Raw genomic sequence first — 24,556 nt, 5'->3', positions numbered from 1 at the left:
TAATTTACTTATTTATTATGTACATTGTCTATCTTCCGCAACTAGAACATCATGTCTACTTTACATACTGTTGTTTCCACAGCACTTAGAATAATGTCTGGCCCCATAATAGGTGCTCAATGAATATTTGTTGAATGAAGGAATGACAGAAGCTGAGAGAAGTACTCAATGCACATAGGTGCTGATAACTCATTTTCTATCTCATGGTTAGGAACGACTGCCTCTCAGCTGCATGCCAAGTCTCACAAGGGAATTAGAAAAGAGAACACTAATTAACTGGCACAAGTCTATCCCCACTGCAAAAACAAAATTCAAAATTAAATAATAAAATAAAGCTCCATAATGTGCATGTCCACTATTAGTGATCAGAATTATCAACTTCACTGGGACTGGGGCGGCATTATGTAATAATACGGATTTTGTCCCTGGTTCAGAGCATCGCTTAACTTCTTTTCACTCCTTTCCTCTGTGGGCACAACTTTCGTTCCCAATAAATTAAATACAGTGCCTAGTTTAAATGATTGCTACCAAACTGTTCCCAAAGAGAAAGAAAAGCTCTCAGAGTTATTACAGTCCAAAACAAGAGAGATCACAATATCCAGGCAGCACACAACAGCTCAGAAATAAGCCAGATGTACTAAGCCTGTTGCCAGGTGAAAGATGGAGTATAGTTTCTTGCCATAATTTATACTTCCCCTGAGTTGCTTCACAGGCTAAGGAATGAGCCAACAGTCACTAAAAAGAAAGAGAAGTGTCAAAGCCTGATGGCAATCCCAGGTTTTTCCTTTGTCTAATTGGCCCAGGCCCTCTGTAGCTGCTTTTGAGATCTGCCTTAAGCTCTCTGTTGCCTGTAAGCTGTCACAATACCCATTGTCTTATTCCCTTTGGACTAGAGAGCTTTGACCAGTTGCCAAATTCAGAATTTATTGTTGGAGTCAAGTTTTCAATGAGTGCACATTGTTTCCAGACAGGTTCCTGTAGATATAAAGTAAAAAAGAATAGGGCCAGCCACGATAGCACACATCTGTAATCCCAGCACTTTGGGAGGCTGAGGGAGAGAAGTGCTTGAAGCCTGGAGTTCAAGACCAGCCTGGTCAACATAGCTAGACCCCGTCTCTACCACAAAAATAAATAAATAAATAAATAAAAATTAGTGGGCATGGTGGTGCATGCCTGTACCCTCAGCTATTCCAAAGGCTGAGGTGGGAGGATCACTTGAGCCCAGGAGTTCAAGGCTGCAGTGAGCTATGATCATGCTACTGCACTCCAGCCTAGGCAGCAGAGTGAGACCTTGTCTCTATTTAGAAAAGAAAAGAAAGAAAGAAAGGATAGTACAATTCATTTATTCAGTAAATATTGATTGAGCATCCACTATGCCCAAATACTGAACCTAGGGCATTCAATGATGAACAAAATAGAATGGCCCCTTCCCAGAGCTTGCAATTCAGGAAAAATTCTGGCAAGTAAACAATTACTAATATGCAATTGTGATAAAGACTGTGACAGAGCGTGCAAGGAAGAAGCACCTGGCTGGAATTTGGTATATTAGGGGTTGAACTTGGGGGTCAAGAAAAGTTTTACAATATAACTCTACTAAGAAAAATGGACCTGATGTAAGTTTTCTCTTAAGCATTGAGGGGAAAATGGTTTCAAATTAAGAAGGCTGGTTTTGGTATTTCTTGTGTCTCTGAAATAGGGTCTTGTGTCTGTTTTGACAGATAATTCTACTTAAAGAAATAAAAAATAAAAAACCTAAGTTTAGGTGTGCTCTAAATGAAGAGGCTATAAAAAACCCAAAACCCTAAGGTTAGAGATTTAAGCTGTGTTCGACCTGGTTTCCAATAGCTAGATCTGCTGAGTTATTACCTTCTTTTCTTTCTTGTTTCTGTTTTGCTTCCATTCTTTTTTTTTCTTTCTCTCCCCATTTTTTTCCATTATAACTTCAATTTAGAGGACACATGTTAATATACAATAAGCTACAATTTCACAATCTATTGGTCCTATTTTACTGCAAATACTCTGAACAAGTTGTTCACCCTATGATGGTCATCACTGATCCAAACCCTCCTCGAAACTATAGTATATTAGGCTATAAAAATGTTTTCCAAAAGAAAATGCTTCCAGTTCTTTCTTTCTTCAAGACTTCATGACTTCATCTTGTTGCTCAAATAACAATGAAAAATAAAATATTATTTTGTTGTTGTTGTTGTTGTTAAGAGACAGAGTCTTGTCCTGTTGCCCAGGCTGGATGACAATAGTGGCATCATAGCTCACTGCAGCCTCAAACTCCTGGGCTTAAGTGATCCTCCTGCCACAGCTTCCCAAGCAGCTGGGAATACAAGTGCATGTCACCACACCTGACCAATCTTTAAAAAAAAATTTAGAGACAGGGTCTCACTATGCTGCCCAGGCTAGTCTTGAACTCCTGGCTTCAAGCAATCATCCCATCTCAGGCTTCCAAGTCATTGGATTTATAGGCATGAGTCATCATGCTTGGCTTAAAATTTTCTTTGAGAATAAAAATTTAGGGAAGTTTCAAACTAATGAGCATCAAGTCAGCAGTAAAAAACATACCATTATCCCTAAAGGCACACATTACAGGCTATATTTCTGAATGTTCAATTATTATTGCTTTAGGTACCATTGTCTTAAAGAAATCTCTGCGAGAGAGTCAACATCATACACTCTAAGCTCTAGAGCTATATTTTGTAAAAACAAAAAAGGTTTCCCTGCTTCACTTTGCCTGCAGGACCCCCTTCTGATGAACTCCACTCAGGGTAAGCCTGGTAAGCCATTACACCTGTACTTGGAAATATCATCTGATAAACCTGGTTTCTCAAAGGTTTTTCTGCCTTTGAAAATGCTACTGAATGTTGCTTTTATTCATTAACAAATAACTAATAAGCATCTACTTCGTGCCAAGGCCCTATTTCAGAGACAAAGAGGACCTAGTACTTATTCTCCCTCCAGTGGCACCTTTCTTAAATTGGGGAAAGAATCAAATACATAGTATAGGAAGTAAGTATTCCAGGAGTCCTTCTATATGGCCTCTTGCTATAAAAGGAACATTTTGGTTTATATCAAAAAGCATTAGGCAATGTTAATCTAATCTGTTCTAAAAAGTCAACTTTCAAGTTTATTTTAATATAATGCATAAGCATTATTTTAAATCAAATAGTACTAATAGACTCTGTTAAAAACCAACAGTCTCCTGTCTTACTCTCTCCAACCACCAATCCCACTCCCTAGAGACTGCCACTTCCAACTGAATTACCTGTCTCATCTGGCATTTACCTCTACATTTAAAATAATATGCCTGTAATTTGGGTGACCATACATCTAGTTTGCCCATCAATTCCAATTTGTACCTGTTGTCTCAGAATAATTATAGCCAGTGGTCCCTTCACTCTCAGAAGTGTCTCTATGTGATTCATTTCAGGATCGATAGACTTCCCTTTGTGGTTGAGCCCTCTGACTCCCTTTCTTTTTTTCTTTTTTTTTTCTTTTTTTTTGAGACGGAGTCTCCCTCTGTCACCCAGGCTGGAGTGCAGTGGTGCAATCTTGGCTCACTGCAACCTCCGTCTCCCGGGTTCAAGGGATTCTCCTGACTCAGCCTCCTGAGTAGCTGGAATTTACAGGCACCCACCACCACACCCGGCTAATTTTTGTATTTTTAGTACAGACAGGGTTTCACCATGTTGGCCAGGCTGGTCTCGAACTCCTGACCTAAGGTGATCCGCCTGCCTTGGCCTCCCAAAGTGCTGGGATTACAGGCGTGAGCTACCGCACCCGGCCTAATTTCCCTTTTATTCATCCTCCCAATGTAGCTATATAGTTTTGGATTAAATCCATAATCAATATTTACCTTATTTTGACCATCTAAGTATTATTCACTGCTAAGCCAAATAACTTCACTGTGATGTTTTCATTCTTGTATAAACTTTTGTTTTCTCTGAAGTTAACAACTGCCTCTTTTTAAGATGTTTAATTATTTGTGTACTTTTATTTTTCCCAAAATGCTTTAACAGAGCTGTGAAATGTCTAGGCAATAATTTTCCCAAGTGCTCAAACACTTCCAATTGTTATTTTCCCTTAACAGCCTTGTTCCTGGAGCCCTCTTCCTCTGGCTGCAATCCAGAGCAAGTTGCTGTCTGGACTTGTTGAAAAGCTGTTGTCCTGAGACTTCTCTTCAAATTCTAAGGAAAAATTTACTTTTTCTCAGGATTCTAAACCCAATCAAATAATCAAGTGTAAAGGCAAAATAGATACAAAATGTATCTTGCAAATACTCTAGGAAGTTACTGGAAGAAAGGCTTCAGCAAATAAAGGAAGTATATGAAGAAAGAAAGAAGCATGGCACATTGCTACCTTAACTAATAAAAATCTCTGAACTTTCTGGTCCCGTCTGAGGAAGCAAAAATGCTACTTGCTGCAAAAACGACACCATTTATCACACTGCAACAAAAGCAATGTATAGGCATACCTTGGGGATATGTGAGTTTGATTCCAGACTACTTCAATAAAATGAATACTGCAATAAAGTCACACAATTTTTTTTGTTTCGCAGTGCATATAAAAGTTATATTTACTTTATACTGTAGTCTGTTAAGTATGGAGTAGCATTATGTATTTAAAAAACACTATACATACCTTAATTTTAAAATATTTTATTGCTAAAAAATGCTGACAACTGTCTGAGCCTTCAGTGAGTTGTAATCTTTTTGCTGGTGGATGGTCTTGCCTCAATATTGGTGGCTGCTGACTGATCAGGATGGTGTTGCTGAAGGATGGGGTGGCTATGGCAAATTCTTAAAACAAGACAACAATGAAGTTTGCCACATCGATTCAATCTTCCTTTCACAAAAGATTTCTCTGTATTATGAGATGCTGTTTCATAGCATTTGGCCCACAATATAACTTCTTTCAAAATTGGAGCCAATCCTCTCAAAACCTGCTGCTGCTTTATCAACTAAGTTTATGTAATATTCTAAATCCTTTTTTATCATTTCTACAGTGTTCACAGCATCTTCCTCAGGAGTAAAGTCCATCTCAAGAAACCACTTTCTTTGCTTATCCTTAAGAAGTAACTCACCATCTGTTCAAGTTTTATCATGAGATTGTAGCAATTCAGTCACATCTCCAGGCTTCATTTCTAATTCTATTCCCTTTCTATTTCTATCACATCTATAGTTATCTCCTTTATTGAAGTCTTAAATCCCTCAAAGTCATCCATGAAGGTTGGGCTCAACACCCAAACTCCTGTTCATGTTGATATTTTGACCTCCTCCCATGAATCACTAACGTTCTTAACGGCACCTAGAATAGTGAATCCTTTCCAGAAGGTTTTCTATTTACTTTGCCCAGATACAGCACAGGAATCACTATCTATAGCAGCTACAGCCTTACGAAATGTATTTCTCAAATAAGACTGGAGAGTCAAAGTTACTCCTGAATCCATGGACTGCAGAATGGATGTTGTGTTAGCAGGCATGAAAATCATGTTAAACTCCTTGTACATCTCCCTTAGAGCCCTTGAGTGACTAGGTGCACTGTCAATCAGTAGTAATATTTTGAAAGAACTATTTTTTTCTGAGCAGTAGATCTCAACAGTGGGCTTAAAATATTCAGTTAACCATGATATAAACAGATGTGCTGTCATCTGAGCATTGTTGTTCTACTTATAAAGCACAAGCAGAAGAGATTTAGCATAATTTTTAAGGGCCCTAGGATTTTCAGAATAATATGTGAGACTTGGCTTCAACTTAAAGTCACCAGCTGTGTTAACCCTTCACAAGAGAGTCAGCCTGTCCTTTGGAGCCTTGAAGCCATTGGCTTCTTCTCTCTAATTCTGAAAGTTTTAGATGGCATCTTCTTCCAATAGAAGGCTGTTTTTTCTAAATTGAAAATTTGTTGTTTAGTGTAGCCACCTTCATCAATGATCTTAACTGGATCTTCTGGATAGCTTGTTGCAGCTTCTCCCTCAGCACTGCTGCTTCACCTTGCACTTTTATGTTATAGAGATGGCTTCTTTCCCTAAACCTCATGGACCCACCTCTAGCAGCTTCAAACTTTTCTGCTGTAGCTTCCTCACCTCTCTCAGCCTTGATAGAATTGAAGAGAGTTAGGGCCTTGCTCTGGATTAGACTTTGGCTGAAGGGAATGTTACGGCTGGTTTGATAATCTCTCCAGAACACTCAAACCTTCTCCATATCAGCAATAAGGATGCTTCACTTTCTTATCATTCTAGTGCTCACTAGAGTAGCATTTGTAGTTTCCTTCAGCAATTTTTCTTTCGCATTCACAATTTGGCTGTTTGGTGCAAGGGACCTAGCTTTTGGCCAGTCTTGGCTTCCAACATGCCCTCCTCAGCAAGCTTAATCAGTTCTAGCTTTTGATTAAAGTGAGAGAGGTGAGATCTTCCTTTCACTTGAACACTTAGAGGCCACTATAGGGTTATTAATTGGCCCAATTTCAATATTGTTCTGTCTCAGGGAATGGGGAGGCCGAGGAGAGAGGGAGAGAGAGAGAGAGAGAGAGAGAGAGAGAGAAGACAAGAAGCAGCCAGTGAGTGGAGCTGTCTGAGCACACACATTTATCAATCAAGTTTGCCATCTGCTATGAGCGTGCTTCGTGGTTCCCCAATTACTATAGTAACATGAAAGACCACTGATCACAGATCATTATCACACATCATCATCACACAGATAAAATAATGGTGGCAAATGTGAAATATTGTGAGAATTACCAAAATGTGACAAAGCGAGCACATGCTGTTGGAAAAAATGGAACTGGGCCCGCGAAGTCCCCGCCTGCTGTCCCCGCAAGGTGGCGCCTTGGACGCGTGCGCACAGCCCGGGAGAGGCTCAGGAAGCCCAGGGCCCGGCCCGGCAGCCTGCAGCCCGAGGGCTTCGCCCCTCCCGAAGGCCCTGAGCTCCATTCTAGGCGTTCAGACGGGACAAGGGCGGTGGAAGATGAAATGAGAACCAGAGTTTGACAAAGAACTGGCAAAATAAAAGAAAACTCACACAGGACTTAGGAAGAGAGAAAATCTTCATCGGGAAGTTCTGATGGAAAGGAACCTGCATCCACAGTGCTGACGACTTCTGCAGAGGGGAGCGTCCTGAGGAGAAGGCGGACACAATTGCCTGTGGTGCCACACTAAAGACGTCCCAAGACACATGCTGCCACCTGGCATTCAACCCAGACTCCCAGTACATTTAAGAAGCATAGTCGTGGCCAGAAAATCAGACTCTGGAAGTGGCTCTGCATTTCTGGGATCCTCCGGCTGAAGGAGGATGTGATTTGCCAAGATATCCACCCGGCTGACCTCAAATTCGCAGAGAGCAGCCCCGAGCCCCAGCCAAGCTCACAGGACGACTTTGAAACGTGCCCTGGCACCCATCAAAGTTACACGCGTGGACTGCGGAGTGCAGGACGAATTTGATTTGAAGTTTCGCTGAACCCTTGAGAGACTTCTGGGTCATAAGCTAACTGTGCCACCTGCGGCCACCAAAAGAAACAGCTCCTCCCAGGTCTGGTGGAAGGCTGATCAGGTGCCAAGCACGTGTGCGCACTTGCACCTGGGGGCTTCTTTGTTGCTAGTTCATCATCTCACAATAAATTGTTAGTCAAGCCTTATTTTCTTAAGGAACATTAATTTCATGTATAGTGAGTGAATTTTGCATGTTTTAAATTGTAAATGGGGCTAAATCCAAGGAAGCTCAAACTTAACACAGGCTTGTGGCAAACTTTGCTTTAATCCCCTACCATGCTCCAAGGTAAACTGACAAGTATACTGAAATGGATTTTCCACAAGTATTTTAAGTTGCCACTTGTCAGATGGGTTGTTTTGGATTTAACCATGTAATTCATGGGACCAACTGAGAGTAATCTTTCTTTACAGGTGTCTGCCAAAGCAGTGTCAAGAGTCAGACACCTTTACTATCTTTATGGAAACTTAATTTTTGGCCTTTTATCAATATGTCAGACAGGGCTCTGAACAAACATGTTAAGTTGAGCTGTTAAACTGATGGGTTTTATGGAAGTTTACATTCTTCATTTGGTACCTGTGTTACAGTAGGTAGCTAGTCAGGCATGAGCAGGACAGGAGAGGGCCCTCCCCCGGCACACACACCAGGAATGTCAGGTGACCATCACGTGATGCTCAGGGAGGTTGTTAACTGTCTCTCTAAAATAATAATTAGTCATAGCCAGGGCCAGGGAAAGGCAGTTTCCCAATAGATAGAAAAACCTGAGCCTAGTGATCAGCAGCTTCCTGATAAGATCCCAGGAGTTGGGCGATTGGGCTCAAGCATGTTTATTAAGGGACAAAATGGTGGAATTTAACTGGTATATGACCTCCAAGGGACATTCAACTAGTAAGGGAAGAATGCCTCAACTGAACATGCATACAACTCCAATAAACACAGTGCACATGCTCACCTCCCAAGTGCTGGCAGGCCACTGTGCATGTGGACAACACACCCCAAGGGAAGAATCAGGTGAGAAGAGATGCAAGACCCGGGAAGTATGCCAACATAGAAAATCCCAAGTCAAAGGTCAAACAGCGCACTTAATCTCTCCAGTTGCCCACTTGGCCTTCTTCCAAGTGTACTTTACTTCCTTTTATTCTTGTGCTAAAGCTTGATAATAAATTTCACTCCCACTCTAAAACTTGCCTCAGTCTCTCCTTCTGCCTCATGCCCCTCAGTCGAATTATTTCTTCTGAGGAGGCAGGAATTGAGGCTGCTGAAGACCCATATGGATTTGCCGCTGGTAACATGCTTTGATGCTGTATGACTTGGGTATGTTCTGCTGCTAACATTTGTAAATAGAGCTAGGTGCATTCTTTATCTATAATACTCCAAGATTTAATGCAGCAGAGCGACTTATAAAGAACACTTTTTAACAATCAGTGGATTTACCACATAAAATTGCTGTAAATTATAATGTGTACAGATTTTTTGTTCAAATATTCCTTTGTAAACTTAATATTAAGACTGTTATGTTTCTACTGCTTTTTATTCAATGATATTGCAAAAATACAAAGAAAAGCATCTTCTTTTTTTAAAAAAAAAAAAGAAAGAAAAATGATACTGATGGACTTGCTCAATGAAGAGTTGCCACAAATCTTCAACTTGTAAAAAATGCAATATCTGTGAAGGGTAATAAAGCAAAGCACAATTAAACAAGGTGTGCTTGGATAGGGAGGTCTCAGCAGCCTTTTGGGGTCATTATTTAAAAATCACAAATCCTCAATAATTATGGGAATGTGCTTGACATTTAGACTGTGAAGAGAACAAATGGTGAAATAAACAAATTTACTTAGCAAGGAGTGGAGGAAGGAAGGTATGTCATCTAGAGAACTGGTGATTCATGGATAAAAATACAATCACTGAACACATAAAGGAGAGCTATGACTTAGCAAGAGAGTTTGTTCTGATGTATGGTGCTAATTTCAAACTTTAAACAGCTTGAAAAGGGAGGAGAATGACTAAAATGAGAGGCTCAACTGATTCAGAGATAAAGAATATAAAATCAATAGTTCTGGGAAGGATCTACATTTGTCTTCCTCTCTGCAGACCTACAAACATTGCAAGAATACTTTTTGTCTCTTTCAAAGTCAAGTACGCTCTCCTTACCAAGATTCCCACTTCTACCAACTCATGGTGCTTATCTTTCCGGAGGTTTCCCATATAAATAGTAAGAGAAAAACGGCAGCTGACTTTCTCTCTCCTATCCAATTAATTTGTTCACTCATGAAATAAATATTTATTGAGAATTCATCTTTCTCCAAATTTTTATCTTGTTTTCCCTTCTCTGAAATGTATTTCACTTTTTACTGTGTTACCTGTCTTCACTTTCGTTGTAACTTGCTAGGGATATCCTAAGGGCAATGATAAACTATTATTCTAAGACAGAAACATTGCCTCTTCTCTTTCTCTTCTGCATTCATGTTTCACCATAGACACACAGATAAAAAGAGATGTAATTACCCCTTATGACTCACGTGTGCTCAGATTTATTGGTTTATTACATTATCAGTGTGTGCTATATCAAGAATAGTCATTATATCAAATACAATCATTTAGACAGTAATTTACAAAGAAACTTCACAACCTATAGTTCAAGTTATTTTTACAACAACCAAAAAAAAAAAAACCAATAGAGGGAAGAAGTATTATAATCCTCTGAGGGAGCAACTGAGGCCTAAATATATTAAGAGCTTAAAAAAAAAGCATTAACTTACAGATACATTCCAATCTATTTTGGTTATTTTAGCTTGAAAATTCCTAAAGAATAAAAAATTTATCTTTGAATGATATATATATTATTTATTCATATAATTATCAGATATCAATTATTCATAGTTATAACAATTATTTATAGTAGTGATATATAAAGGTGACAAAATCTTACGGGTCTTAGTGGTTGATGAGAAAGAAAACCAAATTTGTTCAAGGTCTTTAGATTTAACAAAGACTAGGATGATGCAAAACAAGTAACTGCAAAATAAACTTATCCTACAATATATGATAAAGAAAAGATACTCAGAACAACAGTTGCAAAGACAAGCTATTAAGTTGTGCTTTAAAAAAAAAAAAGACACTCAAAACACGGCAGGGAATTAGATTTTTTATCATCCTTCCTATAAAGATAAGTCATTTTGCAGGAACATCTACATCATAAAAAATCAAAACATCTCTATGGATCAAAGTCAACACGTTAGCATTTTGTAGTTCCTGAGGCAATGTAAGAAGTATAACTATTAACAAAGTTCATCCAATTGGATGACAGACTCAAATAACTCACCTTGGGAGGGACGTTCGTGCCTTTTATCTCAAGACCTGAATCATAGACTATCAATCCCTCTTATAACCTTCAAGAGCTTGAGAGGTTAGCCTGAGAAAGAATAGAAATATAAATGAAGAAAATTTAAAAATAAATACACCATACAAATACTTTTATAACCAAGTGAACCGATCAGTTTTGCAATCATTGCAATATTGATTTCATTTTTTTTAGTGTTTAAGACATTTAAGAAAACCTTAATTTTTTTAATGCCTATTTCTTTGAGTATTTACTTAATGCCCAAGGGAAATTTTGTATGAGGAAAAAAATGTTCACTATTTGTACTTCGTCTAAAATCAAATTTATAAACCTTCAGGCAATTGACATTCTCCAAATATTCACACATTACTAAGATAACATTAATTAAAACTTCATAAATTTAGCAAACTAAATTTCCATGTGTAAACATCGACAGTAAACTTAACATTTTCTCACTCAGCTGAAAGTTCAAGTATAGTATGTTAGATTTCATAAATTAAATGATAATTGTTAATATTTTTGCAGGTAGTTCAAATTATGGAAATGTTCCTTTTGAGCAACACTGGAGATCCTAGAATATGAAAATTTTAGGTCATGGTTATTTTTCTTTAAAATCTGTGTAAAATTTACAAATTTAAGCAATTTTTAGCTGGGCACAGTGGCATGAGCCTTTAGTTCCAGCTGCCCGGAAGGCTAACGTGGGAGAATCACTTGAGCCCAGGAGTTGAAGGCTGCGGTGAGGTCCGATTGTGCCACTGCACTGTAGCCTGGTTGAGAAAGCAAGACCCTGTCTCTAAATAATTTTTTTTTTTTAAATCTAAGCCTTGGCAATGAAATAAAAAAAAAAACTCAACAAATGGGATTGCATAAAACTAAAAAGCTGCTTCACAACAAAAGAAACAATAGAGCAAAGAGGCAACCCACAGATGGAGAAAATATTTGCAAATGATACATTAGATAAGGTGTTAATATCCAAAATATACAAGGAACTCAAACTACTCAAAAACAAGAAAACAAAGACTCCAATTTTAAAATGGGCAAGAGACTCAACCAGATGTCTCTCGAAAGACGTGCAAATGGCCAACAGATAAATTAAAAAATGCTCAACATCTCTAATCATCAGAGAAATGCAAATAACACACAATGAGATATCATTTCACATCTACTAAATTTGCTATTACCAAAACAAGTGTTGGTAAGGACGTGGAGAGAAAGAAGCTCTGATACACTGGTATTGTAAATTAGTACAGCCATTTTGGACAACAATATGGAGGTTCCTCAAAAAACTAAAAATAAAACCACCGTATGATCCAGCAAGCCCACTAGTGGGTATATACTCAAAGGAATTGAAATCAGTATGCTGAAGAGATGTCTGCACTCCCATGTTTATTGCAGCATTTTTTACAATAGCTAAGACATGAAAACAACCTGAGCATCCAACAATCAATGTATAGATTTTGTAAATGTGTTATATATACACGATGGAATACTATTCAGCTTTTAAAAATCAGGAAATTTGGCCGGGCGCGGTGTCTCACGCCTGTAATCCCAGCACTGTGGGAGGCCAAGGCGGGCGGATCACAAGGTCAGGAGATCGAGACCACGGTGAAACCCCGCCTCTACTAAAAATACAAAAAGTTAGCCGGGCGTAGTGGCAGGCGCCTGTAGTCCCAGCTACTTGGGAGGCTGAGGCAGGAGAATGGCGTGAACCTGGGAGGCGGAGCTTGCAGTGAGCCGAGATCATGCCACTGCACTCCAGCCTGGGCGACAGAGCGAGACTCTGTCTCAAAAAAAAAAAAAAAAAAAAAATCAGGAAATTCTGTCATTTGAAGCAGCATGGATGAAGCTAGGGGACATTATGTTAAGTAAGCCAGGCACAGGGAGACAAATATTGTATGAGTTTACTCCGTCTCTCTCTCTCTCTATATATATATATATATGTGTGTGTGTGTGTGTACATACATACATATATATGTGTGTGTATATATACATACATATATGTGTGTGTGTATATATACATACATATATATGTGTGTGTGTATATATACATTTTATATATACACATACATATGTGTGTGTACATATATATGTGTGTGTATGTATATACACACACATATATGTATATATATATAAAATATATATATATTTAATATATATAAAATAAAATGACATTTCTTCCTTCTGCTGGAAATACAAATGACAATAGCCTGACTGGTGGCCAGTCAATAAAACAGTCATCATCATGGCTGGTTGACAACTGATGGCAGCTACAGAGCACCCATCCAAAGAGGCCATAATTTCCTATGAGGTGAGAGTAGATGAGAGATTCAAACAATCGTTAAAGTAACATTTCAGACACATACCCAAGCTCCTATCCATAGCTAAGCAGCAAGAGTAGGCCACTTGAGTTCAAAATTAAATCATAAAGGGTATATATAGTTTAGGTCGAGAAAAATAATAATCATAGAACTGAATCACAAGATTTATGGTTCACAGATCATTACTGGGGGTTTTTTGTTCTAGGAAGTAGAGATATAAGTGGCTCATCTGGGAACGAATAAAGATATGACCTTGAAGGTTGCTTTGGGTCTCTTAAACTTTGTTTCATTGCCAAAAAAAAAAACAAAGAAAGAAACCATCAGCTCAGGGTGTTGGGATTTTCCTAATTGTTGCTGGTTTGCAGTTATTACTGATGCCTCCAAGACTACCAGATTTTTAGATTCACTGAGGCTTGCTATGATTCATATTTGGGAAGGAATTCAATGAGACATTGCAAGTCCAGAAAACAGAAGTGGAGAAAACTCTTCCTGGAGCTTCTCTCAAATTTCCCAGAGTCAATCCTTTAAATAGGCTCCTGATTTTAGACCAGAAGTGAGACAGTTATTACCTAACGTTTATTATTGAGACTTTCTCAAGAGCAGCTGCATAGACTTTTGCTCTGGCAAAACATAATCTTACTGGATAACAATGCATTTGGAAGCAAGAAGCCTAAGATCAATTCCCGGTTTTGCCACTGATTAACTGTGCTGTCATTGGTGGCATTTAGTTTCTTATTGAAAGACTCTATAGCATTCATTAAGCTTTATTTATTGAGGACCCGCATGGCAGAGAGCCCAAAACCAGAAGCTGTGTTAGTATGTGATGGTGATGTAAATTGTAATATGTGTACTTAGTAGAGAGCACTACAGAATACAGAATTACCTTATGAATTAGCTTATATCTGACAAGAATGTTTTATCAGACGGTCTTTACAAGAAACTGAGGTCATTGCAGTAATATTTGCGAAAACCATGCTTTTCTAGTTTCTGAATTTGAAGCTTTCCCATCCAGGGAGTTGCTGACCTGGAGGATTTGTCCTTCCCAGGGTTAGCTAATTTCCAGAGATAGCAAATGTTTGCACCTTTCATATGCAAACCAACTAATTCAGAGCCTACATTACCAATCACCTTCTTTATTTGGTTCTTATACTCTGTGAAACTGTATCCCTCTCCTAATCACCCCTGGGCCAGGTACCAGGCAACTAGGGACAGCCCCATTGCCCCAGACCTTGCTGAAATTATTCAAAATAGTTCATTCTAAACCTGCTCACTCTGTCTTGCCGGTTCTTTCTGCAGACAACCACAATAAAGGCCCTTTCCCACATTTCCCTCTTATTCCCTCTGCTTTCTGACCACCCCAGTCCTACTTCCCTAGAGGTCCGGCTTCTGTTTTCTAGGAATATGTGAGTATTAAAAATGTCTTCCTTTTTCTAGTTCCCTTGAAAGGGTGAAAGGGTGAGAGTGGGTGAGAGATGAGAGACTACCTAATGAGTACGATGTACATTACTTGAATGATGGTTACACGAAAAGCCCAGACTTCACTACTACATAATATATCCACGTAACAAAACTGTACCCCTTACATTTATACAAATAAAAAATTAAAAAATTAAAATTTCTTTCTTCACAACAAAACTTTCTGTGTCTGCGTAGGATATAATAAATTCCTCTTCAAAGGTTTTAGCCAGTAAATTGTTAAGTACAATGAGTTCTGAGATCCTCTCCAAAGAACTAATGTATCAGTATGTTCAGCTCTCTTGTTCTTTGTTCTTCATTTTAAACTTCCTCATTCTTTATGTCTCTTGCCCCTAGTTTCAGTAAATAACCCCCTCCTAGCCTCTATCACCTGCTCTGACCTTAGTCACCCCGGTCACCTGCTCTGACCTTAGTCATCTTTGTCACCTGCTCTGTTCTTAGTCACCCTGAGTCACCTGTTCTGTAATCATCCTTCCCACCAAACTAGTCACCCTGCCACTCCAGCTCGTACCCCTGCTCTTTTTAAAATAGCCAATCAGAATTAGCTTAGACTGTGTGGTCCAACCCTAGCCAATAGGGGAACGACATAGCAGTAGGGGCTACCTGCGTCAGGGATAAGAACCCCTTCCCCTCCCTTGTTCAGGTGTGCTCTCGCCATTGCTCCATCCACGAGATACACCCTTCTACAGAAGTAAAATTGCCTTGCTGAGAAAATTAAATTTATGTTTCAGTGCTATTTCTTTTGTGGCACCGAAAATTTATTTCCAACATCTGTATAGACTACTGGAGAAAGATACCTACAGGAATGTCTTCTCTGTACTCCTCTATTGATGTAAATCTTGAGCCTTTTAACATACAACTGAGACATAAGGAATAGCATGTGTAGTATGTTAGTGGGACCCTAGACAAGTTGAGCTGTGGAAATGATAATCTTGTCAATGCAAAGGAGGAAATGCCTCAGTAAATCAAAGTATTGATCGTATATACAGCCCTCAATAGAGACCTAAAACATTGGGCCTTAATTAAGAAAGAGGTTTATATTTCTTATATTACCAGAAATCTGGGAAGAGGAAATCCAGAGCTGACCCAGCTCCTCAAATATGCAGGCTCCTACTATTTTTCTGTTCCATCATCCTTAGCTTTTGGCTTTCATGCTTATGGCCACAAAATAACTGCTGCTTCTCCAGGTGTTATGTCCGAGTGATCCAGGAAGAAAAATGAGGGAAGGAAAAGGGCAAAGGGCTTTGCTAGCTCAGTCTGACCATTTCCATAGACACTCAGACTTTTCCACAAACCCCACCCCATCGATTTCTGCTTATGTCTGTTTGACCAAACTGTGCTACTTGGTCACAGGAGCCTAGAAATTAGATTTTAAAATGCCAACGCTGCATATCTGATTCTTCCTGTGCAAACTGGGGTTTTGTTATCAAGGAAGAATGAGAGAGAAAAGGAATCTGGTAGGCAAATTGCACTTCTGCTACAATTTTTAACAAAAGTGAGGTTAAGGGGCTTCAGGGTAGGCTCAGGCAACAGCAACAGCATAGCCACCTGCCTCTTCATGGATCCAAACAAAGGACAAAAAGTGAATTTATATGCAAGCCACACCTTCAGCATAACCTAAAGACAGAATGTCCAGACTTCAAAATAATTGTGAATAGAAAGAGAATAATAAAACCTCAGAACACAATTTCTCATTCCCTCTCCACACCCTAGCCCTTAGGGCAAACAAAAGCAAACCCAGAGAGCTGCAGGGAAGGCAAAATAGGGAAGCTTGTGAAGGATCCTGAGTTTGATTTAACACTAGAAAGTCTAGGTCCACCCTAGTCTGAGATCAGAGCATGGACTTCAGGAAGGAACTTGGAAGTCTGGGCAATTTAAAGGGGGCAATCATTGAAACCCAAAAGTTCTGAGAAAGAACAAAAGAAACAAGAAAAGAAAAAAAAAAACATTCTTTGGCACTAGGTGGGAAGAGTTAAAAAAGAAAAGATGGAAATTTTAGGTTCCTTCAAGAAAAAAGGGAAACATAAAAGCAGAGGATTCACAACTCTCTCTATCCCAGCAAATCAAACCAAAATATCCTGCCAAAGACCTGGACTTTGCAATACCAACATAAGATGATGCCATTAAACCAAAAAGTTTGAAAACATCTTCATACCATAAAAATTAACAAATGGAAAATGAAGTCCATATGCAGCTATAACAAAAGCCAGGAAATGGAATTTCGATTATATCAACTGAGAAAAATTCTCCTCTGATAAAACGAGAATAGGCTAAAATTAAAAGTTAACAGAATAGACTCAAATTAAAAGTTAGTAAGAGGCATTGAAGAAAAGCAGGCAAACTATGAGGAGAATAAGAAAGGCATAAGTGAAGAAGGAGAAAGGGCCAGAAGAAGAGTAGCAGACATGGAAGACAGGCCAGTAATAATAATAATAATTTCTGTGTTATCAGAGTTCCTGAAGAAGAAAAAACAGAACAATGAGACAGAGCCAATATCTAAAACTATAATTCAAGATAACTTTATAGAGTGGGAAAAGACCTATGTCTACACATTTCTAGAGATCACTGAGTAATGGGAAAAATTTACCCAGAAGGATCATACTCCAAGGCGGAACCTAGTAAAACTATTAGATTTCAAAAAAGAAAGAAAGAATGAATGAATGAAACTCTCAAGCCTCCAGGAAAAAAGATCAAATAACTTACAAAGGTAAAAGAATTAGACTGGCATCAGACATTTCAAAACCAACATATAAAGCAAGGCAATGCTTTTTTTTTTGAGGCAGAGTTTTGCTCTCGTTGTCCAGGTTGGAGTGCAATGGCACGATCTCGGCTCTTTGCAACCTCTGCCTCCTGGGTTCAAGCAATTCTCCCGCCTCAGCCTCCCGAGTAGCTGGGATTACAGGTGCGTGCCACCATGCCCGGCTAATTTTGTATTTTTAGCAGAGACAGGGTTTCTCCATGTTGGCCAGGCTGGTCTCGAACTCCCTACCTCAGATTATCTGCCCTCCTCGGCCTCCCAAAGTGCTGGGATTACAGGCGTGAGCCACCGCGCCTGGCAAGGCAATGCTTTTAAAAAGCTTACTAACCTCATTCCTACGAGAGGTTAAAAAAAAAAAAAAAAAAAAGCCACATATGGTGGCATAACCCTGTGTGTGGTCCCAGCTATTTAGGAGGCTGAAGTAGGAATGTTGCAGAACTTTTCCTTAGTTCAGCTAAAGATGGGGTCCTTGTCTATCCTATGGCCATGAAGATTTAGGTTCACAGACAGTTTGAAGGGTGAGTAAGACAGGGTTTTATTGGGTTAAAAGGAAGAAAAGGGGGAAACAGGGACTCTCACTAGGCCAGAGTCCCAGCTAGAGCGCTTCCTGCCCAGCATTTGAATCCCAGATTCCACCCAAGAAGCGGAGGGGCCAGGCTCCTCCCTGCTGCAAATGCAGTGAACTTCCGAGGCTCCACCTCAGTGGGTAGGCTGGTTGGAGTTTCTCCAGGACCCCCTCCCACCTGGCTGTCACAGGAGGATCGCTTGAGCCTGGGAGGTGGAGGCTGCAGTGAGCTGTGATTTGACACTGCACTCTAGCCCCTAGGTCACAGAGTGAGACTCTGTCTCAAGAAAATTCATTACTTTGGTCTCCAAAGACATCCATCCTTTTTGGCTCTAACTTACCACAACCCCACATGGCAATCTGCACAACTGTGTGGGCTAAATTAGGTCCCCTGCAAAATTCATATGTTCAAGTCCTATCAAAATGTGACTGTATTTGGAAAAGGAATCTTTCAAGGGCAATTAAGTTAAAATGAGGAGGCCATTAGGATGGGCCTTAATCCAATATGATTGGATTAAGAAGAATAGATAAGGACATAGACACAGAGGAACGACCATGTGAAGACAGAGGGAAAAGCTGGTCATCTACAAGTCCAGGACAGAAGAAACCAGAAACCTGGAAGAAACCAGCCTGTTGATACTTTGACCTCAGACTCCTAGCCTTTAGAATGGTGAGGAAATAAATTTCTGCTGTTGAAACCACCTGGTGTGTGATACTGTGTTGTTAACCCTGGCAAACTAATACACCAACCCTTCCTCTTTCCTTCTTACATTCAGCAAATATGCATTGAATATGTCCCCACATCAGACACTGGGCCACAGGTTGAAGCTAGAGGGATGAACTTGCAGACACGGTCCCTGCCCACATGGAGCTTGCAGTTTACCAGGGGAGGTCTTTTAAAGACTTAATATAGGACTGGGATGGCATTCCCTAAAGAAAGAAAAGGAGAAAAGAGGGGGAAAAGGCCTAGTCATGCATGTACCTTTTTTCTAGAAATTTCTCTTAAGGAAAAAAAAGGATGTATTATTTAGCTGCAAAGAAGTGCTTAGTAGGGTTGTCTTTTTTATTTGTCACTTGTTTGTTTTATTTATTTATTTTCCTAAGGTTGTATTTTTAATTGCCACAAATTGGGAATGATCCAAATGTTCAATCATTGAGGACTGGTGAAATAAGTTATAATCAGTACAACAGCCTTCTATGGAATAATTACAAATCTGAATAACATGGAAAGATGCTCTCCAAATGCTCTTTTACACACACACACACACACACACACGATTTTAAAAAGTCTTCCCTTTATAGCTATAATTCAATATTTGTTTAAAAATACGTATATGCATATGAGTCATGTTATCTCTTGGTGGAGAAATTACAGGAGCTTTTTACTTTATTTTTGCTTATCGATACATTTTTAAGATTTTGTACAATAAACAAAAGCTCCCTCTCATCCACAGAGGGCAGTGCTGGCTAATCAGAACTGAATTTTTAGAGTGAATTGTGGCCTCCTGACAGCTGTTTGCTGGTAAATATCTTATAATTGTATCTTTGAGTGTAGTTCCACCATGAGTTTTGGTTGATGTTTTCATTTAATGAGTAAGGCAAAAGAAAGATAATGAAAATGTATGTTGGAACTTCACTCATTCACCAATGATGTGAGTGACTTCCTTGTACTGAATCAAATAATAGTTTTTGAAAACTAGAATATTCTCTTAGTGTTTGTACTATTCACATTGTAACAACTACAGACACATGTTTAATCTGCATTAACATTTTTCTTCCACACCTTTGTAAAAAATAATTTCAACTTTTATTTTAGACTCAGAGTGTACAAATGCAGGTTTGTTACATGGGCATGTTGCCTGATGCTTAGGTTTGAGATATGAATGATCCTGTCACACAGGTGGTGAGCATAGTACCCTATAGGTAGTTTATCAGCCCTGCCCCTCTCCCTCTCTCTCCCTTCTCATAGTCCCTATTGTTTATTGTTCCCATCTTTATGTCCATGTGTAACTCATGTCTAGCTCCCAATTACAAGTTACATGCGGTATTGGTTTTCTGTTCTTGCATTGATTTGCCTAGGATAATGAACTCCAGCTGCATCCACGTTGCTGCAAAGGACATAATTTCATTCTTTTTATGATTACATAGCATTCCATGGTTCAACCATTTCTTAAGTCTACACAATCAAAAAAATAATAAATCAAGCCCTGGCTTTCAATATTTGTAATTCTATGATGTAAAAACTCCAACCGCAGCTGATTTCATGGCTGACGTCACTGAATGTGGAGTTGGGCAGGACGTGTAGCAGTACATGATTATGTGGTATTTCCCCCAGACAGGCACCAAATAACCTCAAGAACAGCAGCAAAGTGTGGTAAGACAATTAGGAATTGATGGTTTTTGAGTATTTATTACCTTTGTTTTCAATATATAATTTTTATATAATTTATAAAATAATGGCATATAATTTAAGCTTAAATAATGGCTGTGTTTGACCACCAGGTTGCAAAATTCCTAAAATGTAACAGTCAGCTCTCACAAGACAGCTCCTGCACCCCTCTGCCTGGAGGTCTACTGGGAGAGGGTAGAGCCTACTGTAAGCACAGCTACATTCAACTGAAAACCATAAGCCCAAGCCCTAGCTGCTGATCAGAATGAACATTCCTGATGAAATGTCAATTTCACTTCCTCACCTTGTAGGTCCCTCATCTTGTAGGGTCACATCATCATCACACCCATACCAACCCCCCAACGTCAGTATGAATCTCATTTTTGTCTTTTTTTGTATGCCATTATCAAGCTTATTTATATCACTACCATCTACAGAGCTCATGAAAGCAAAGAACATTTATTCTTGTCCTTCTTCCCTTGCCAGACAGGTAAGTCCAGAGCTGGAACTCTGGCTTGGGCTTATTTAGAGCAACAGGGCAGAGACCCTGAACCTGCAGGGAATGGAACAAAAGAGAACTGAAGAAAGTGCCTGGACAAAGAGAGGCTCGAGCAGGAATCCACAGGAAACCCAAAGTGTCCACAGATTTGAAGTTGAGGACCTGCTTCGACCAGGGCTGCCCCCACCAAGCAGAAGTGTCCTTGAGGCTGTCACATATAAGCAGTGTAAATAAAATTTCAAGGGAGATGTTAGCCCATTAAAAGAACAATATGATTAAGGAGGTCACAATTATCATTCAGAGACAAGCAAAATAAGGGAAAGCAATTTGGCCGGGCACTGCGGCTCACACCTGTAATCTTAGCACTTTGGGAGGCTGAGGCAGGTGGATTGCCTGAGCTCAGGAGTGCGAGACCAGCCTGGGCAACATGGTGAAACCTGTCTCTGCTAAAATACAAAAACATTAGCAGGGTGTGGTGGAGTGCACCTGCAGTCCCAGCTACTAGGGAGGCTGAGGCAGGAGAATTGCTTGAACCCAGGAGGCAGAGGTTGCAGTGAGCCGAGATCATGCCACTGCCCTCTAGCCTGGGTGATAAAGCAAGGATCCATCTCCAAAAAAAAAAAAAAAGAGAGAGAGAGAAAGCAATTTTACATAGATCGATACACTGACATGTTAATTACAAACCATCCCCTTTAATCTGTTCAGACATTAGTAAGCAATCCTGGAATCTCTGATCCATGGAACCCTGGGCCTGGGGTCAGTCCCTCTCTTGCTCTCATCCTGCACCTTTCTCTATTTTCTCTGGTTGCCCAAGCTGGTTACCAGACTCCTCAATTAGCAGAACCCCCATGCAGCATCAGAACATCCTCTGCATCTCATTCCCTCACGTTCCTGCTAGATGGCAACTTAGATCATTAGATTCACCAAATCTAATGATTCAGCTGGTCAAATGCAGCTAAAGCGTGTGTGGTTTGAAAGTGTTCCCTTCCCAGAAAAGGTGCTGCTCCTTAACAAAAAGCCTTCAATAACTTATTCCAAAGGGATTGATTACAGATATATTTTAGACAGTCAGGCAGGGCTTGGGGTAGGAGACGTTTGGAGCCAGGAGAGCCCGTTAAAGTACCCTACATTGCCCTGTTTGAAACTAATAGAATTGTATTCATGTTGAGGTCATCTCTTTTCAGAATTTACTGAATGAATGCTTTCCTCACGACTGATTCAAAATTATGAGTTTTTAGTGTACTTTAAAACATTGGTTCCCCTAGCATGTGGGTTAATGTAGGGGAGGCAAAATTTTACCTCTACCCTCTTAGAGACTTTTTCGGTTGTGGGGTGCTGAGAATTAAATTGACATAAGACAGATCAACAGAAGAAAAGCATACAAATTTATTTAATCCATGTTTTATGTGGCACAGGAGCCCTCATAAGAAAATGAAGACCCAAAGATGCAGTTAGGGTTGAACACTTATATACTGAATGGAACAAAGAGTAGTAAATTATGAATATGTGAGAAAGCAAAGGGCCTTGGGCTAGGGTAGTTACTTGGGTGAAACGGCCAGGAAGATAAGGGTTAGTGAAATTAGATTTGTGCTATAGTTTGGATGTGGTTTTATCGGGGGAAACCGCCCCCCCATATTTCAACATGATATTTTGTCTAAGTGTTGGTGGTCTGAGAAAGAGAAAGAGTACAAAGAGAGGAATTTTACAGCTGGGCTGCTAAGGGGTGACGTCACATAGTGGTAGGACTGTGATGCCCACCTGAGCCACAAAACCAGCAGGTTTTTATTAAGGACTTCAAAAGGGGAGGAGGTGTACAAACAGGGAGTAGGTCACAGAGATCACATGCATCATAGGGCAAAAAGGAGAACAAAGATCACATGCTTCTGAGGCCAATAAAGATCACAAGGCAAAGGGCAAAGCAAAGATCACAAGGCAAAGGGCGAAATCAAAAACTCCTGATAAGGGTCTATGTTCAGCTGTGCACATATTGTCTTGATAAACATCTTAAACAACAGAAAACAGGGTTCGAGAGCAGAGAACCGGTCTGACCTCAAATTTACCAGGGAGCAGTTTTTTCCCCACCCTAATAAGCCTGAGGGTACTGCAGGAGACCAGGGCATATTTCAGTCCTTATCTTGACTGCATAAGACAGATACTCTCAGAGCGGCCATTTATAGACCTCCCCCCAGGAATGCAATTCTTTTCCTAGGGTCTTAATATTCCTTGCTAGGAAAAGAATTTAGTGATATCTCTCCTACTTGCATGTCTGTTTATAGGCTCTCTGCAAGAAGAAAAATATGGCTCTTTTTGCCCAACCCTGCAGGCAGTGAGACCTTATGGTTGTCCTCCCTTGTTCCCTAAAAATTGCTGTTATTCTGTTCTTTTTCAAGGTGCACTGATTTCATATTGTTCAAACACACATGTTTTACAATCAATTTGTACAGTTAACAAAATCATCACAGTGATCCTGAGGTGATATACATCCTCAGCTTACGAAGATAACAGGATTAAGAGATTAAAGTAAGACAGGCATAAGAAATTTATTATAAGAGTATTATCAGGGAAGTGATAAATGTCCATGAAATCTTCACAATTTATGTTCCTCTGCTGTGCCTCCAGCCAGTCCCTCCATTCGGGGTCCCTGACTTCCTGAAACATGGTTTGATTTCACCAAATCTCATGTTGAAATTTGGTCCCCAGTGTTGGAGGTGGAGCCTAATGGGAGGTGTTTTCATCACAGGGTTGGGTCTCTTATAGATAGATTAATGCCCTCCCTGGGAGGTGGTGGGGTGGTGTGAGTTAGTTCTCACTCGATTAGTATCCACAAGAGCTGATCATTAGAAGGAGCCAGGCACTTTCCCCTTCTCTCTTGCTTCCTCTCTCCCCATGTGATCTCTGCACATGCCAGTTCCCCTTCACCTTCCACCATGAGTGGAAGCAGCCCGAGGGCCTCACCAGAAGAAGATGCCGGCATCATGTTTCTTGCACAGTCTGCAGAATCAAGAGCCAAATAAACCTCTTTCCTTATAAATTACCCAGCTTCAGGCATTCCTTTATAGCAACTCAGAATGCGCTAAGACTGTACAGATTTCCTTCAGCCTCAACTTCTTATCCTTGAAGATAAGAATAATGCTTTCCTTCTGGCATAGGGAGAGCATCTTTCACATGGGAATTTCATCTCCTGCTTTTAAGAAACTGAAGAAAGGTCAGAGTGATCTTCTTGCACCTGCTATTGTTCAAGTGCCTTTAACTTAAAATAGTCAATATGCCAGAGCAAGATATTTTGGGGTATCATGCTTTTAACTCCTTCAGTAATTGTAAGAAATCTATGAGTCCATAAGTGTATCAGATTTTATCTGTAAATTAATATTAAATAATACAACCTGCACATAATAAAAACCACAAGTTAAAAAATATAAGCATCATTTAAAGGCAGTATCGAAACACTTCTGGTTTCTGGTTCAATATGAAAAGAGCTTGGAAGTCATCATTCTCATCCTCACAACAAGAAATAAGCTGAACAAACCAAAAATCAACAATTCTTCTGACCAGGCACGGTGGCTCATGCCTGTAATTCCAGCACTTTGGGAGGCTAAGGTGTGGAGGTCACTTGAGCCCAGGAGTTTAAGATCAGCCTAGGCAACATAGTGAGACCCCATCTCCATTTAACAATAATAATAAATAATAAAAATAACAAAACAAAACAATTCTTCTTAGATCC

General features: G+C 39.7%; 1 protein-coding gene across 4 annotated transcripts in view; it reads right to left on the bottom strand.

Moving 5' to 3' along the window:
* The window catches only part of PDK1 (pyruvate dehydrogenase kinase 1), a 161,749-nt gene that overhangs the window by 35,316 nt on the left and 101,877 nt on the right, over window positions 1-24,556 (bottom strand). Inside the window, exons 12-13 of one of the 4 annotated variants that reach the window (XR_010109492.1) lie at window positions 10,813-10,902; window positions 6,497-7,120 (exon numbers count right to left, since the gene is read on the bottom strand). The gene's annotated coding sequence lies outside the window, so the exon portion shown is untranslated. Of the gene's footprint in view, window positions 1-6,496; window positions 7,121-9,058; window positions 10,903-24,556 lie in introns of those variants that run through there. The other 3 variants (XR_010109498.1, XR_010109496.1, XR_010109480.1) reach the window with 3 other exon arrangements.

This window comes from Pan paniscus, chromosome 13 (assembly GCF_029289425.2).
Source record: "Pan paniscus chromosome 13, NHGRI_mPanPan1-v2.0_pri, whole genome shotgun sequence".
Taxonomy (NCBI): Eukaryota; Metazoa; Chordata; class Mammalia; order Primates; family Hominidae; genus Pan; species Pan paniscus.
Note: the sequence above shows the minus strand (reverse complement) of the source record. Positions and strands in the feature narration are given on the sequence as shown.